Source organism: Dendropsophus ebraccatus, chromosome 14 (assembly GCF_027789765.1).
Source record: "Dendropsophus ebraccatus isolate aDenEbr1 chromosome 14, aDenEbr1.pat, whole genome shotgun sequence".
NCBI classification, from domain to species: domain Eukaryota; kingdom Metazoa; phylum Chordata; class Amphibia; order Anura; family Hylidae; genus Dendropsophus; species Dendropsophus ebraccatus.
The window spans coordinates 29,058,942-29,077,410 of record NC_091467.1 but is presented as its reverse complement, the minus strand read 5'-3'; the positions used below and the strand labels follow the sequence as shown (position 1 = coordinate 29,077,410).

General features: G+C 42.3%; 2 long non-coding RNA genes across 2 annotated transcripts; one reads left to right on the top strand and one right to left on the bottom strand.

The window, feature by feature from the left end:
* Window positions 1-8,776: 8,776 nt before the first annotated feature.
* Window positions 8,777-14,194, bottom strand: LOC138772304 (uncharacterized). Its single transcript, XR_011359740.1, has 3 exons — window positions 14,124-14,194; window positions 13,943-13,990; window positions 8,777-8,921 (listed from the first exon to the last, which is right to left on the bottom strand). It is a non-coding gene; the product is annotated as an uncharacterized lncRNA (long non-coding RNA).
* LOC138772947 (uncharacterized) lies at window positions 10,961-13,645 on the top strand. Its single transcript, XR_011359853.1, has 4 exons — window positions 10,961-10,979; window positions 11,941-12,107; window positions 13,200-13,261; window positions 13,481-13,645. It is a non-coding gene; the product is annotated as an uncharacterized lncRNA (long non-coding RNA).
* Window positions 14,195-18,469: the final 4,275 nt, after the last annotated feature.

Here is an 18,469-nt window from a genome sequence, read left to right as displayed (position 1 = left end):
TATTAAAATGAATGAAATCCCGGCCGAAGCGTAAACATATAGTATATTCACTGGCCGGGATTACATCCGGCCTCACATTAAATGGACATGTCAGTTTTTGCGGCCGCTATTCATTAAAAAGCGGCCGCAGATAAGTTTGGATAAAAAAAAAAAAAGTGAGAATTGCAGAGAACCTGTCAGTTCACACAATGGAGAGTGCGGCTCCAATTGTGTGCAGCGGTGAATTGGGATGCGGGCCCAAACAAGTTTGCCCGCATCCAAATTCACTAGGATTGAAAATCCTCCGGCCAGTACTGCAGGACCGGCCGGGATGATCTTTAGCAACACCGGCTGTTCTGTGACCCGGTTGGGTGACAGAACGTCCGGTGCTATACGTACTGTGGACCCGGCCTAAGGGTGCATTCACATGTAGCTTTTACCTGTCATTTCGCAATCACATTATATTGTTGATGTTGCTATCTTTTGCACCTTTTATAACCACTTCTTCAATATTCTATATTTGTTCATATGGTGTAGTGGTTTAGTGGTATTGTGAAACAGTTGAGTGTACTTAGAGCACTATAGCGCTTTATTATAAAGCATTATTCTATATTTGTTTATTTTTCATATATTAATTTTTTTTCTCCATATAGCCCTTCATTGAATGTTTTTAATGGTTTTAACCCCTTCAGGACTAGACTGATTTTGGCCTTCAGGACCAGAGCCCATTTTTAAAATCCAACCTGTCTCACTTTATGTAGTTGTAGCTACGTACTATAACTTTTCTTTCTGATTTTGAGAGGCTTGACGTCACAGCAACCAGCACTGACCGCAGCACCTATTGGGTTAACTGCCGAGATCCGGGCTTGGCCCGGATCTCGGCAGTTGCGGTGGGTGCCTTGCTATCACTGACAGCCGGGCCCCCCTGCTGATGACACGGATGCAGCTCCTGCACCTGTGTCCTCCCTTTGACGTGCCGACACGTCTATCTGCCGGAACGGTGTGCAGATTTGGATGTGCCGGCACGTCCATTTGCAGGAAGGGGTTAACTATGTTGTTGTTGTTGTTGTTCATTCTTTAACCCCCTAGACGACCCTGGATGTACCGGTACGTCCTGAGCGCGCTTCATAGCAGATGGGGGCCGGCTGCAATCAGCAGCCAGCACCTCACCGTTAATTACATGCTGCAGTGATCATGCTGCAGCGTGACATTAACTCCTTAAATGCTGCAGCGTTTAAGTGTAAGTGACAGGGGGAGTCCCCTGTCCCTTACTGATCGGGACCCCCCCAGTGTGACTGCGGGGGTCCCGATCTTTAAAACGGACCACCGGAGGTCTCTCACCTGCCTCCGTGTGGTCTGATCGGCGATCTGTTCTCTGAGCCTGCACAGGCAGGCTCAATGCGCAGAGCGCCGATAACACTGATCAATGCTATGCCTATGGCATAGCAATGATCAGTGTAGAAAATGAAATTAATGTATGTACAAGTCCCCCAAAGGGACTTAAAATGTATAAAAAAAAAGTTAAAATCACTAACACACTACCCCCAAACCCCTCCCGCAATAAAAGTTTAAATCACTCCCTTTCCCATTATATAAATAAAACATATAAAAATAAATAAATAAACATATAATATACCGTAGCATGCATAATTGTCCGATCTATTAAAATATAACAAGTGTCATTGCGAACAGTGAACGGCGTAGACGAAAAGAGGGGAAAAAGTGCGCGGATTTCTGATTTTATGTTACATTATATATATAAAAAAATTTATAAAAAGTGATCAAAATGTCCGATCTTCACAAATATGGTATTAATAAAAACTAGAGATCATTGTGGAAAAAATGACACACCATACAGCCCCATAGGTGAAAAAATAAAACTGTTATAAGCGTCACAATAGTCCCATTTTATTATTAATTAATTGCCAAAAAAAAGGATTTCCTTTTAAAAAAAAATATAACATTAGAGAATCTGTGTAACCTGCATATGGTTGTGTTCGGACTGACCTATAGAGTAATAGTATCATGTCACTTTTACCATATAGTGCATTACGTAGACACAGGAGCCCCCCAAACGTTACCATATTGCATTTTTTTTTTATTTCACCAATTTATATCTTCATAAATAATATATTTGGAATTCCATCATACATGTTATGGTAAAATGAAAGACGCCATTACACAGTACAACTATTCCTGTAACAAACAAGCCCTTACATGGCCCTGTAGATAGAAAACTGAAAGTGCTAGAGCTCTTAGAAGGGGAGGAGGGAAAAACGAAAGCGCAAAGATCAAAATTTGCGCGGTCCACTGGGTCATTTTGGGCCTGGTCCTCAAAGGGTTAATAACCTTATTTTATAATTTTTTTTACATTATTTGCTGCGGTGGTCTCCTTATGTGCCTTTTCTTGTCCTATTATGTTCGCAATCATAAGCAATGACATAATTGAGCAGGATGATGTAATCACAATGTTTTGCCATTGATTTATAAAGCCATAGGCCCCGTTCCCACTGAGCAAAACTAGTGGAATTTCGCCGCGGAATGCCGTTGGCCTCCCGCTCATAATAGGAGTCTATGGGAGGCGCGTGCTCCTGCCCTGTCCGTGCTGAAGAATGAACATGTTGTCCCATTATGAGCGGAAGGCTAACGGCATTCCGCGGCGGACAATTCCGCCGCGGAATTCCGCTAGTTTTGCTCAGTGGGAACGGGGCCATAGGGGGAGATTTATCAAGCTGGTGTGAAGTAGATTTGTCTCAGTTGCCCCTAGCAACCAATCAGATTCCACCTTTCATTCCTCACAGATTCTTTGAAAAATGAAATGTGGAATCTGATGGGTTGCTAGGGGCAACTAAGACAATTCTACTTTACACCAGTATGATAAATCTCCCCCATAGTGTTGCCAGGTTAATCTATGGGTCATGCTGGCATTGGAACACATTGTTGTTGGAACCAACTTTTAGCATATGCCACCAATGTCTGACTGACAGAGGTCTGACACTGTTATCCCCACCCAATACAATGCCACTGTGTAACCATTAAAGGGGTATTAGTAGATCATGGGGGGTCCTATCGATGTCCCCCTCAATTTTAAGATCCCAGTTCCCTGTTGAAATAGAGTGGGGGGATTTAAAGAGGTTATGCAGGCTTCGAAAAACATGGCCACATTCTTCCAGAGTTCTTGAATAGAGATGAAGTGTAATACCACACACAACCTGAGAACAGGGGTAGTGCCATTTTTGCAAGAAAGCTGCTGTATTTTTTTCTAATCGCAAATTACCCCTTCAATTCTAGCAATTGTCAGGGTTAACAAGTTCACAACCATTGGATTTGTTCCAAATTTAATGCTGGTGGCATGTGTAGGTCACACATACATACCATAACATCTCCTCTCCTATTTGTGACATGAAAGACACAAAAAACACAAATACATTTGTCTGTTCAGCGTAGAGGACAATGAACTAAGTCAATAGAATGTGAATTGTCATCTTACTAACAAAGACAGGAATGGAGTGTTCTGAAAGAACAAATGTCAGCTGCCGCTATAATGACACTTGTATTGTTCTGCACTTGACATTCTGCTCAATAAAGTGTCCAGTGATGACATCACAGGGATATACACTGGTGGAGATGTAGTGCTGTAGCGCATCACAAGAGTCAGAACTACATGGTTCTTTGTCAGCTGTAAATGTCTATTTTACAGCTCAAAAACATCCTAGAAACTGCTAAAAAATGGACCAAGGGCAAAAACGTCCAAGGCTAACACTACACTTATGTTCACACACGGCTCACTGCTTTTTATAAGCCTTAAACAGCTAAAAACACGAAAAACACGAACGAAAAGTATAAAAAAAACATTGACAATTCAAAATTAGGTTAAAAAAAAAACATGCAACATGGCCAAAAACAGGTTTTTGTTCAGTATTTTCTTGACAAAAATTTTTTCTATGCATATTTTTCTGCTGATTTTGCATAAAAGACAAACTTTTTAAAGAATACCTGTTATTTTAAAAATACTTTTGATATGGTACAGAGACATGTCAAAAGTTATGATCTGTCAGGGACTGAGAAGAACGAGCCAGGAGAACTATGTGCTTAGTGTGTTCAGTCTCATTTGGGCAAATATGACTTAAGGGTGAGGCAACATGCTCATCTGGCCTCACCCTAACTAGTATAAGAGGCGATATCTAATGTCTATGACCTAGATGTATAAAGTGCCTCTAAAGGGTTATGCTTTGGGCCCCTGCAGCTTACATATTTCCATTGAAAACAATGTATTTTGTCCAAATAATGTGCAGACAAACCAACCTGGCTGAACCCAGCCAAACTTGTCCAACTTTTAGACAAGTCAATGAAAAGTTGTGTTCTAGAATCATGAGTTAAATGGGAGTAGAGGCTACAGCTGCAGCCTGGTTACTGAGCTCATCTATTTCTCATCATAGACGTCACTATATATTCACCTGTATCCTGTTTTTTTTTCCATATTCAAACTTTTATTAAAAATAATAAAGGGTAAAGAAGACAAAATAGGGAAGGGGTAATAGAAACAAAAATGTCCCCAAAAGGACAAAAAGTTTCAGAAAACACCCCACACATATGATATGGCGGAGAATAACCTGCTAAATATTACGGAAGCATGTGTACAATAACAGGTTTAGTAATTATTATAGTGTTGTGTCCCAGTACAGGGGTCACTAAACTTTTTACTGCCTGTCAAAAAGTAACTCAGGTGCCACCCCAAGAGTTGGGAGCTGTGATTTTCCCCTCCAGCCACTAGGTGTCTCACTCTCCCTTGTGCACAGCTGCAGTGTAGAAAGGTTTAGCGATGTGTTGTGTTTAGCCAATCACAGGTGCAAGACACTCCTGTCACATGACCCTATATAGATAAAGGTAACTTCCTGTTTTGGGTCTTCCTAGTTAGTGTGTATGAGAGACAGGCACAAGATACAGGCTCCTGAGGCACAGGCACTGAGACTTTTCTTCTGTAAAGAATGCAACTGCTAGTATGCAGTGCTAACCCCTAGAAGTCAGGTGTCCATGCCGTGGATCTTCTAAACGTCAGGACAGTCACTTCCTAGAAGAGAGGAAAAGGGACTGATCCCCAGTAAGACAAAGTTGCTAAGTGCTGACGTATCTTACTGACACCACTCCACTTGGGGGTATCTTCAGTGGGAGCACAACCTAGAGACAGACCTAGGACTTGTACTACCCTACCTGGTGGTCTCTAAACTTGTGTAGGCAGAAGACAGTCATATATGCCCAGTTCATATATATATATATATATATATATATATATATATATATATATATATATGAATATGAGAAGTTGTTCTTGCAAGTATCTACACCACAATTCCGTCAGAGTACTGCCCTTCTTAGACAAGGGCCCAACAGGGCCGTATTAACAGCATTATGGGCCCCTGGGCAGAGGTGCGAATTGGGCCCCCCCAAACCGCCCCCATCAAATCCCCCACATCATTGCATATAGTGCCCCCCATAGTAGCCAATCCCCCCATATAGTGCCCCCCATAGTAGCCAGTACCCACATAGTAGCCAATCCCACCATAGTAGCCAGTGCCCCCCATAGTAGCCAGTGCCCCCCATAGTAGCCAGTGCCCCCCATAGTAGCCAGTGCCCCATAGTAGCCAGTACCACCATAGTAGCCAGTGCCCCCATAGTAGCCAGTGCCCCCAAAGTAGTCAGTGCCCCCCATAGTAGCCAGTGCCCCCCATAGTAGCCAGTTCCCGCATAGCCAGTACCCCTATAGTAGCCAGTGTCCCCCAAAACAACAAACCAGTTACTCACCTGTCCGGCGGCCCCAGCAGCTCCTCTCCCGTCAGCGCGCCACTCCCGACATCCTCCGGCACAGGCAGCGGGGTACAGAGAGACTGCCTGTGCCAGAAGTGTCCGGCTGCACGACACATCTGGGACACAGGCAGCGTCTCTGTACCCCGCTGCCTGTTCCTGGAGGATGACAGGAGCGCGCTGCCGGGAGACATCAGCTGCTGGGGCCGGCGGACTGGTGAGTTCCTGGACTGCCCGCCCCTTCTATCGCCGCTTAGCTGAGCCGATCAGAAGCCCAGGAAAGTGCTGCTCATTGCACTTTCCTGGGCTTCTGATCGACTCAGCTGAGAAGCGATAGAAGGGGCGGGCGGAGGGGGTCGCTCAGGGCCGCTCACTATGCATATGCATAGTGAGCGGCAATACAGGACGCACTTAGGACGCACTTAGTTTTATAAGTGCGTCTTATAAAGCAAAAAATACAGGTATGTCACAGAGGGCAGGGGCCCCCTAGGACGCAAGGGCCCCCGGGCAGCCGCCTACCATGCCCAATGGGTAAGACGGCCCTGCCCCTAAATGGCCCCTACACTACCCTTGCTTCTAAGTCTCTCTGTATTTTCACCTCTACCTATAGTCTACCTCAAGTGTTATACTATTTCTGCACTAAGCACCTGTGAGCAGTTACTGTACCTACTGTGTGTAATATTGTTCTACCAAAGGACCAGTGCCAATGTGTCCAGGGCTGAGTACTGCCACTATTGACAACCGTGACAAAGCCAGCCCCAAACACCAGCATCCCACCTGCAGCCTCGACACACACACACAAAAAAAACCAACACATCTTTAGTTATTGGGAATATATGTCATATATTAAAGAGGGAGGCCTATCACGCCTGGTTTTATGCTTTACGGTGTAGGAAGAACATTTGGGAAACAAGAATGACAGCATGGCACATAGGGATAGGGAAAGGGTGGGAGAAAATTATTGTTATATTATACCTATTAAATTATATCTCAGGATTGGCAGATAAGCCATATGAGTGAAAAACTGGTGAAGAGGCAAAGGTTTCCCAGCGAATGCACATTGCATTGTTGTATGACATGGAGCTCCGTCCTGAGCTCTTCCATTCGATGGATGTGGGGTATTTCTTTGAGCCATTCAGGGAGAATCAGGCAATTTTCACTTCCTCAAGACAATTATGGGCTGCTATCTAAAGAAAACACAACAGGCCTTTTTTGTGTTTTTTTATGGAATTTGGTAGCATCAGCAATAGACTGGAGCCAGGTCACCTGTTAAAAAAAAATCTACATAAAGATCCCACTATGAACAAGCCATGACTTGGCCTTACTTTTTTTATTGTTCATTATGCAGATAGTCGGCCAATGTATATTATTCATCCAGTGTTACCTCATTCATTTGTTCCTTTTTATCAAAATTTTTGGAATCTTTTCCTTAAGTTGGCTCATGGTGACCCAATGGAAATTACATGTGTTTCTGTGCTTTCAAAGAGAACACCATTTCAGGCTGTTCCACACAAACTTTTAACCAGGGACGAAGGGGGCAGAAACCATTACAGCTACTGATAAGGAATATGCTGCTCCTCCTACCTTCATTGTCTTCATATTGGAACATTCTGGAACTTTGGATTCCATAAACATCCACATTAACTCTTCTAAGTAAAGAAATCCCATAAATAGGAACGATCGTAAACATGATACAAATGCAATGACATTTTAACTATGCTGTCACTACTAAAAATTTCTCATATATGATGCCATATATGATGCCAGTCTTTTATGCGGACTAACTCATCAGTGAGGTAAGAGCTTGTTTATAGAGCCTTTCTAAGGCTCAATTAATCATGCAGCCAGGCTACACAAAGGATCGCTGGATCAATTACGGGGCCATGCAAAGTCATCATTATTGGCCGTTCATCCCGTTTAGAAAGGGTGATTTGTGGCCAATAACAATGATTTTATAGGCTGAATTTTCCTTATTCGTTGACTGATTGCCAGCCCTTTTACACAAGCCAGCTATAGGCAACAAGCATTCCCAGACACAACTTACATACATATATCACCTTACATACATAGAACATATAGGATATAGATGGAGGTCTGGATTTGGATTGATACTTAAAATCAAAGTGGGAAATTAAATTACAGGCTGATCGACCTTTATTGGAAATGCCTCAAGACAAGGAAATGAGTCCCAATAGTGTGTCTGGCCTCCATGTGCCTGTATGTCCTCCCTACATCGCCTGGGCATGCTCCTGGTGAGGTGGCGGATGGTCTCCTGAGGGATCTCCTCCCAAACCTGGGATAAAGCAGCCGCCAACTCCTGGACATTCTGGGGTGCAATGTGGCGTTGGTGGATGGAGCGAGACATGATGTCCCAGATGTGCTCAATCGCATTTAGGTCTGAGGAATGGACGGACCAGTCCATAGCATCAATATATTCATCATGCAGGAACTGCTGACACACTCCAGCCATATGAGGCCATTCAGAAGGCCATTTTTTTTTTATATATAAATATATATATGTGTATATATATATATATATATATATATATATATATATATATATATATCTTAGTTTTTCTCTCGATATATACACCTTTTCTCCCTATACGTCTACATTATAGCTATATATACCAGCCAGACCACTTTTGGTATCCAGTAACGGAGCTAAACATGAAGTACAGGTACAACAATGCACATTCACCAGAACAGACAACCATTCGTAGATCCATTCAAGCAGTACAAGCAGTGCAAAGTATGTACCGACAGAGCCCTCTGGTGTTCTCATAAGGAACTACATGCAAAGTTCAAGGCTATCCTGTGACTTTATATAGCACTACTGATCAATTTTGACTATTGAGTGTCAACTGCAATCTAAAGGATCTCAGACAAGTTTATGGTTGTGTCTGAACTGCAGCTGTAGCTCGGATAAAATCAATGGGGAACACTGCATGAAGTCTCAATGTAGCCCTAGACAGGATACAGTTATAAGGTTTTAGGTGAAGAGATGCACAAAGGGAAGCATTACTGTATGGGGGTATGAATTGTTTGTATTACTAAACTATGGGCAGGCAGAGTGCTAGAAAATTCTGGAGCCTAAGATGCCAAGATGCTGGAAGTCATCACGACAGTCTGGGACAGATCTAGAAGAAAAAAATAAAAAGGGATGACTCTGATCAGTGAAGACATCACCTATGCGTCACTGTACTGTAATCACTATAGACAGGTCAATCGTATAGATCAATTCAGTGCATTCATCTATTTAAGCAATCCAATGATTGGTTATATAAGTCCCCTAGGGGGAACTAGTATAAACAGTATAAAAAAATGATAAATATTTTTTAATGATTATTTCCATTCACACTACAAATAACTACAAATACATGTCTAGTATAAGAGTACCTGATTTTATATTAGCATTTCTCTATAGTCGTTATTTGGCTTTCAGAAAATAACACAATGCCAGGAAGATCAGGTTTTTACACGCCTGTATGTGATGGTCGCCCTCTGGAGGTTAACCCTGTTATAACACTGTCGCAATTTTCTATGCTATAGAATAGTAATATCTAACTGCTGGGGCTCCATTTGTTGCAAAAACACCAGTACTGATGAAAGTACTGATATAGCAGCACCTACTATCAATTGGGATTCTACCATTGCCCTTCTGAACCAAGTATAGTAGGGTGGAGTTTATCTGTCTATAGTCCTATATCTGGAATCTCTGTCCACACCATAACATCATAGCACCCCAAATTCCACTATGTCTGACACTTACATTAGGGAGTGCACTGGGAGAACCAAGACCATCACCAATAGTGCTCCCCCCAGGGGGCTGAACCAACCCAGAGAGCATGGGATGGCCTGCGGAGCCCTTCAAGCCTGTCTGCCTCTGAACCGGTGTGATACTAAAAGCCACAGCCAGTCTGCTGGTTTTGTTCTTTAAAAGAGTCTAATTCTGGTTCCTTCAAGCCTGCAGCCTATGAGTTACCAAAATAGGATCCAGTGTAGGCTGTAAGCCCTCGTGAAGGATCCTATGTGGCATCTCATAGGCTACAAAGAGGAGTATCAGGGGAATAAGGTAAAGTGAGTATTAGTTTTTTTTTTGCTACAGCGCAGGGGGGTCAGTATTACTAAAAAGTTGTCAATAAGGGGGCACTATTACTAAGTTAGGCGCAACATTACTAAGTGGGACCAATGAGGGGACATGCATTGTAAATGAGGTACACTAAGGGGCATCATTACTGAGTGAGAGCACTAATAGGGTAAAGTACTGAATACCATGCACACAGGGGCAATATTATTTAGTGGGCAGATACTAAAGGGGTATTATTATTGAGTGGGGACACTATAACTAAGCAGGGGCTCTGATATGTAGTGGGCACTAAGTTGGCACCAATTCTAGAGGAAACACTTCTATATGTTTGGATGAACTATTAGTGTGGGTTGAATTAAAGGGGGCCCAATACTGTGGTTGGCACTAATACTGTGAAGGACACAAAGGGGGCACTACTACTGTGGGAGAGGCAGCACAGAGCCATACTTTTGTGTGCACTAAGTGGTGGCCAGGAGAAGTCTTCATGGCGGTCTAGGCTGGATGGAGAGGAAAAGGATAGAGAATAACCATTTATACACATTAGTGTTTGCCATGGGGTAAATTATTTGGGGACAAGACCGATGTACCAAGAATTCCAATTCCCTAAAAGTTGTTTTATTGCTTTATAACTATGCTGTCTTTTAGATTTTTGATTGACATATGATTTATGTCTTAGGGCTCATGCTCCTGATCTTTATAGATCCTAGTTACATCCCTGCTATATGGTCTTGCCGATATACTGTAGGTAAGTATTGCACACATATATTTTTTATAGATTAATAAAAACATGGAAACGTAAGGTTGCGGTACCATTAAATCATTGCAAAGTAGTTTAGGAAGTGTCAGGGTGGTCATGGAAAATCCTGCATCTCTCCTAATAATTGCCAAGTCAAGAGGCGCCCAAGCGTGAATGTCCAGTTGGTTGTGGAAGTGAATGTAAAGCCATTGACTTGGAAAGGTGACATGTTAGCATTGAGTAATGGAGGGGGCGAACATGGAAACAAGGGGGAAGGATGAACTGATGACGACAGGTGGGGAGGGGGATGGAATGTAGATAAAATCTACGCCCGAAATTCAGGGTCAGCTAGACACCACCCGACTCGCCAAGGTAAGATAACATCCTCCATATCCCGTATCTCCATTTTTTTAGTCCTTGGAAAAAGTTATAGCAGGATCATTAAAAGGCTATTTCTTCAGCCTGGTGACAGGAGAGGGCAGGTGGCGGAGGCACAAAGGGGACCTGTGTTCTTCAGACCTAAGACTAATGTATTGTATATAGCAATGACTGGTATAGGATGAATTCTTATTATAACCTGTTACTCTGATTGATACTAAGGATGTATTGGGATATATATAAGATACATACGTCTCATACATATGTTTCATACTTCTAGACCACAGGTGTTAAACTCAGGCCCTCCAGCTGTTACAAAACTACAATTCCCATCCTGCCTGGACAGCCAAAGCTAAAGCTTCAAGCTGCCCAGGCATGATGGGAATTGTAGTTTTGCAACAGCTGGAAGCCTTGAGTTTGACACCCCTGTTCTAGACACTCGTTTTACTCTGCTAGTACTTATTCACGTTCTCTTAAAGGAGCCATGATTAATATGAGGAGTCTATTTTCAAACAGATTCCACCACATCCCTATAGATCCCATTGACTTATAATGGGTCTAACAGTTTTTTTCGATCAAGGCTTGACAGGAGTAGCTCTATAGATTGCATTATTCAGGCTATGGAATATGGCCTCTATTTTTTTGGTTGGGATAGAAGTTTATGAAACATAAAGAAAAGTGGTAAAGGGAACAGGACAAGAAAACGCAGATAATAGAGGCATGACCTATAATGCTCCATAGGCCAATTTGGTCTCTAAGTCAACACATTATTCCCTCACACCCATGAGTTCTCTAGTCACTTTCTATATGGCCTATTTGGGGAGCACATAGGACCTTCCTTTTATGAACCAGAGCCAAGAGGTAACATTGAGCGCCCACATGGACACTCACGTCATTCATGGTGGAAACAGTCTCTTTCCATACTTTATGTTTACAGTGTTGCTCTTCTATACAGATGCTCAGATTCCTCTCCGCTGTCTTCTTCATCCTTCTGGCTCTGAGCTACATGTCTTCAGCCGCTCCCAGTGAACCTCAACATCCAGGAGATCAGGCATCTCCGGAGCAGCTGGCCCAGTATTACTCAGACCTGTGGCAATATATCACCTTCGTCACTCGTCCCAGGTAAGAGTTACCAAGCTAAAGGTGGCCATACCCATTAGAAAGAAGTAGGTCGATGGTTGAACAACTGTTTATCGAGCAATTGTCTGATTGCAGATACAACCATACACATTTTAGTCTATATTGTCCATAGTTGTTCAAACAAAACATACATGATCAATGACACTGGGCGACAAAGGAACAATCTTTTTGGGAATTTTCTAGAAAAGTTCTTTCCCGAATAATGATTAGTGAAAGAAAGATCCTTCATGAACTAAAGGTTGTAAGACCAACTTTAATAAATTAGGTATATGGGCTCTAGAGATGAGCGAACTTGCAGAAAGTTCAAGTTCGCATAAACCCAACTGATCGGTATTTGTATCTCGCTGCCTGGATAAGGTGGATGTAGACCGAGGACTGCCTAGAAAACCATAAGCTCTATCTTCTTCCAATGCCGATCATCGAACTTTCGGCAAGTTTGCTTATCTGTAAACAAGATGCCAGGTGTATTTAAAGGGACAAGTATTGATATAAGAGAGATTACCACCAGTGAAATATTTCTATTAACCCTGGCTTATTTCATTGTTAAGTTTTCTTAAACATTTTTGGTGTTTTCCAAGTTGATATTCAATACTATCTGGCAAATCCAATTGGTGGGGTCTTGTCCATATTGTAAATGTTTCTAGGTAGGGTGGAAGGATTTCTTATGGATTTCTTATGAAGTTCAAGTTATGCCTCTGAATAATATTTTATATTCATGTACCCTACACTAGTAAATGGTGCTTTTGCTTAGTGCCATGCTTGGTCTGATAATGGGATTTTAAGATTTGTAGGTAATATACTGTATGCTAGAGATGAGCGCCAATTGAGCATGCTCGAGTCTAATCTTTTGCCATTTGATTACCAGTGGCTTGGATGTTGCCCTAAGAAGTCCTGGAAAACTTGGATACAGCCATAGGTTATATATGCCTGACATGAGAATTGTACAGTGGTGGCAGGCTATGTAATGTTTCATCTATGAGTTATATATAAGGAACTGTATTGTTACAATAACAGAAAATATAGTAGTAATGGTTAGAAATGTTAATTGTACTATTACTGATTTGGTTTCTATAGATTTGGAAAGAGATGGTCTGAAGTCGGAGTGGAAGACGTCCCCAGTTACTAAAACCTTTAAAGTAAGTCATATATTTTAGGGACATTAAAGAGAAGAATTAAATAAGTCAAATGAAGCCGTCCATTTTTGCTCCCTCTCTTTCTCCACATCTAATCTGCAGTGGAGATAAAGAAGACGGAAGGGTTTCCTATTTAGTCCTAGTTAGACCCCAGCTAAGGGGTCAGAGAGCTGATGGACTTAAGTACTATTCTCTATCTAATTACATGTTATTTCTCCTCAGGTCCGGGACTAAATCTAGGAGACATGGGCAATGAAGGGTCACCCTGAAGACTATTAAGACTATCTATATTATATGTTTTATCATAATCCATATCTTATGTTTCAGTCATATGATGTAACAGAAAACCTCAATCATTAGTTGAATAAAACTTTGTTACTAACTTCACCTGACTGAAACTTTTTGTGAGTACTGAGTGAGTACACGTGTAGCTTTGTCCTATGGTGAGATACTATCGGAGTTGTAATTTTGGCAATTCACGGATATCATTGGTTTACGAAGATTTGTCCTTGAAGAATCTGAACATACTGTAACCACTAAGGATAAGTGAACTCAACAAGGTTTCTTTTAAATGGGGTTGTCATAGTCATTTCAGATTTAATGTTGGCTCAGATTGGGCTCCACACTGCCTGGGCTAGGTGGACCTGACAAATAGAGTGTGAGGAGCTAAGCATGGCCACTTACCTCTATGGGCAATGTAGTAAAAAGCCAAGCATAGTGCATTACAGTTTACTGTAAAAAAAAAAAAAGCAAGGACTTCTGTTAAAATGAAAGGTGTGCCTGCTCTCTAGATAGGCCATAGGCCATAGAAACTATATACTGAGCAGAAGTCCTGTGCCTTTCCTTGTGGTGGAATAATACTCACCAGCTCATGCGGTGGTCTGATCCACATCAGGGTTTTCCTTTGTGACTGCCAGTGACCCCAAGAAAACACTGGTCCAGACCTGGCCACAGACAGAAGCAGAGAGTATTTAATTACGAATATTCTATATTTCGGTCAGAAGGTACAAGAACAGGGACTCCTGTCTCTGACTATCTCCCTGTGGTTATATAGCCTGTGGCAAGATGAATTTTTTGGGACATTACACTAGTTGTAGTTTGCAACAGCTGGAGATCCAAAGGGTAAGGGCCCTATTACACAGAGCGACAATTTGCCAAATCAGGCCACCCACCACATATTGCTACTAGAGATGAGCGAAAAGTGAAATATTAGATTATTTGAAATTCGATTCGAATGGCTCCCGATATTCGTATATTCAAACCAATATCGAATCCCATTATAGTCTATGGGAGAAAAATACTTGGGATCTGGAAATCAATATTCGACCACTAGGAGGTCACCAAGTGCCCAATGACACCTCAGTAAATGATGCCACGACCTCTGGATGCATATGGGACAGCAGGGGAAGCATGCCTGGCTGCATCTAACACTAGTGATGAGCGAACATCCCAATTTTCCCAAGTGTACGCCGAAGATTCACGAACAAATTCTGTATGTAAGTGTACGTTTCGGTCTAGCAGTACACACTTGCATATGTATCAGGTCAGGTGCAGTGTAAAATACGTAATAACGAAAATTAATGATAACTACAAATCAGTAGTAGCAAGAAAACAGGTATTATCCTGCAATCACAGTATACAGCTGTATACCAGACATATAATTGGTTGTTAAAATAATAAAATTAAGGGGCTGGTCAATGCCTTTACAGGATGCAGACTGCGCACATCAGTAGTAGCAAGATAACAGGTGTTATGCCACACTCACAGTATACAGCTGTATACACTATCATTAGATGTCTAAACACACTGCCTGTCTCACAACAGCTTCTAAATATATGGTTTTTACACGTTTAGCCTTAACATCACCTAAAAGCACTCTCTCCCTTTACTGCATTGGCGTTCAAATATTCAAAAGCATTCGAATAGCGTAGTATTCGCTCATCACTAATTGCTACGTGCAATAGCAATGTGCGGCCAATGGCTGATGAAACTGTAACAAAAATAAACGTATTCATATCTCTGCGCTCCCTGATGTCCTGCTAGCTTTGGCCCATTCCCCACAGTGTCTGAAATGGCAAGCCGCTTAGCCAATCACTGGCTGCGGCACTGTCCCGGTGATTGGCTGAGCGTCTTGTCACTTCAGACACTTCCAGGGGCAGGCAAAAGCTAGCAGGTCATCAGGGAGTGTGAACAGGTATTTTACACTTATTAGGCAAGGGCTGCACCAATGTCACTAACAATGTCTGTGCAGCCCTTACTGCACGATTATCCGCCCCCGTGTATGGGCTCATTAGATCTAGCAGATTAGTGCTTGCTTCAATCAAGTCATCGGGCCATGTAATACGGTCCTAAGGAGATTTACAGTGGTCACTCATTGTATACCTAGATTGTTGCTAGGCAACAGCCCTGACACATTCTTCATAAACCTACAAGACACAGCAGTGACACATATTAAACTATGAATTTTACGATAGCTTCCCTCTACATTTTCCAAGGTTACTTATCCCCACTATATTTTAGAATTGTATGAACGTCTAATATCGTCCTTTGGGTTCTTCTGTCGCTTGGAGCCATCACTGACACAAAATACCCTAAAACACCATGGTTACCATAAAAGCCCCCAAACTGAACATCGTGGCTATAGGCTCTTGTCCAGCCATTTCCATGCGGCACGTGTCATGAAGCATCATAACGGCATGCAGATCGGGCTACTTTGAAGTTTGGCTGCATTAAAATCAGGCAGGAAAGTTTTTAGGGCGAAACGCGTCTGACCTTGGACGTGAGACACAATTGGAGCTCTGTAATTGATTATATGGCATCTGTGGCCACAATTTCTGATTAATTCAGGGCTTATTTGTTTAGGAGGCACTTTAAGATAAGAGCCCTCCATCCGTGTACTGGGAATAAGGGAACAGCTGTTTCTAAAAAGTAGTTTTGGCCGGGATGTGGTTATATTTTAGAGGAGCGCTTTATGAATAGTCTAATAATTCGGTTCTATTATACTTAGGATGCAGTTATATGTTTAACAGATGTGGTTTCCGCTGGATTGTTGTACATTTTTATTTTCAATAATTTAAAGGGGAACTATCACCACCGTAGCACATAGAGACCTTGTATTCTGGTGTGGTGATAGCTGCAAGGGCCTTATATGCAAATTAGTTCATTTGGTGCACCGAAAGCAGTCCCAAGCCCCCTAGTGCACCACTACTCCTGCCCACTATGCCCGACTCCTCATAAATATGCAGGAAAGGCTCTGACGCTAACATTGGTCCTTAATCAGCCAAATTCAACATGTGTGCAACAGGCAGGAGTAGCATTGCATCCAGGGCTTGGGACCACCTTCAGTGCACCAAACAATCTGATTTGCACATATGGTTTTTACAGCATAACTTGTAAATGGAGCAGCGGATTAAAATACCCAAAACATTGATATGTATTCAGGAACCCAGCAGCTATCACACCATATGGCAAGGTCTGGATGTGCCATGGTGGTAATAAACTCCCTTCAATTCTTGTACCTCTACGTAGAATTTATAAAGGGAAGAGAAGCTGGCACATAAAATACCTATGACTCGAAGTGAAGGGGTTAAGTGCTAGAAAAAAATATTACTATAGAGAACAATGGAGTGTGGGGGCAATCAGGACAATATTGGGGTATGATGGGTAGACTGGATCAAGATGGACTGGAATCTATAGGGGTTGTAGAGATGTCCATTACATGCAGGTCCAGGTGTCACAGGTGCAATAGCTTAATTCCACTAAAAATACCTTATGACTTGTGATGAGCGAACGAGCTCGTCCGAGCTTGGTACTCGTTCGAGTATTAGGGTACTCGATGGTACTCGTTACTTGGACGATACTCGAGAAAATCTCATCATCCGTTTCCTGTAAGTTTCAGTGCTTTTTCTCAGCCAATAAACATGCAGGAGACTCTTTGGTACATCCTGCGATGACGTGGGACCCATACATGTCAATAGCAGCGATTGGTTGGCCAGATCAGATGACCCTGCCATATAAAAATCTCGGCTGCCGAGGCTCGGCTCACATGCATGCTGAAAGAGATTAGGGACAGAGCTGCTGCTGGTCAGGGAGAGCGTTAGGGAGGGAATTAGCGTTCCAGTAGGCAGGGAATACTAGCGAAAGAACCAAACAGCCCTTGTAAGGGCTTTAAATCGTTTTAAAATTGTATTACTACAGACTGCTGGCTGGGACTTGCAGTGCAGCTACCACGATTTCAGCAGCACACTGTGGTGATCGGCTGCTGGCAGAAAGGGGACATTAGGTGTTGCACACAGACCCCTAAGAAGTGCTCAGTACTATTTTTTTGAGCCCTCTACTATATTTTCTGATTTCTGTATTCCTTACGCAAAGGCATATCTAAGTTCACTACTGCTTGTTCAGAGTAAAGGGGGTGTCACAGAGTGTGTATAGGTGCAGCCACCAACAGATTGTATCCCACAGCTGTTGCCCAGAATTTGGCGTAATGGTGCGATTAGGCAGCCTTATAGGCATGCATACATGCTGCCCCTGCTGTTTCCTGTCCATTTCCGTGGTGTTTCCATCATTTTCTGAGGTTGACAGGTTTTCACACGACCTTCCCTCTACCAAACTTGGGTCCCCTCGAAAAATTCTCGAGTTTCCCATTGATTTCAATGGGGGTCGTTACGAGAAACGAGCACTCGAGTATCGGGAGATATTCGTCTGGAGTAATGAGCACCCGAGCATTTTAGCACTTGCTCATCACTACTTATGACCTATTAACTTTTTTTGCCAGTTTTAATGGAGTAAAATATTAAGTATGAAGTTGTCACCCAATGTACAGTGAATTTGCACCTCCTCTTCAATGCACTTTTTTGACATGTGGTTTGTACGCCACCTATTGGAAAGTATTTATCAATGCTTGCATGGCCATTTTCCTGGCCATATTCACACATTTCTGTGCAGGGGAATTGTTTAAGTTTTCAAACATTTTTTTTCGACACAATTATTGTATTAAACTTTTTAAAAGTCACTAAACTTCTATGCCACATGACACAAAAGGGGTAATACGCATCACATGACAAAAAAGTGCATTGAAAAAAATGTTCTAATGGCTGTCAATCACTGATACGTACCTCCTAGTTGACTACCTAGTCCAGAATGAGCAGAGATTTATATTATTAAATTTATTAAAGTTATTCTGGTGCTTTCCCCATAAATCTACATATTAGT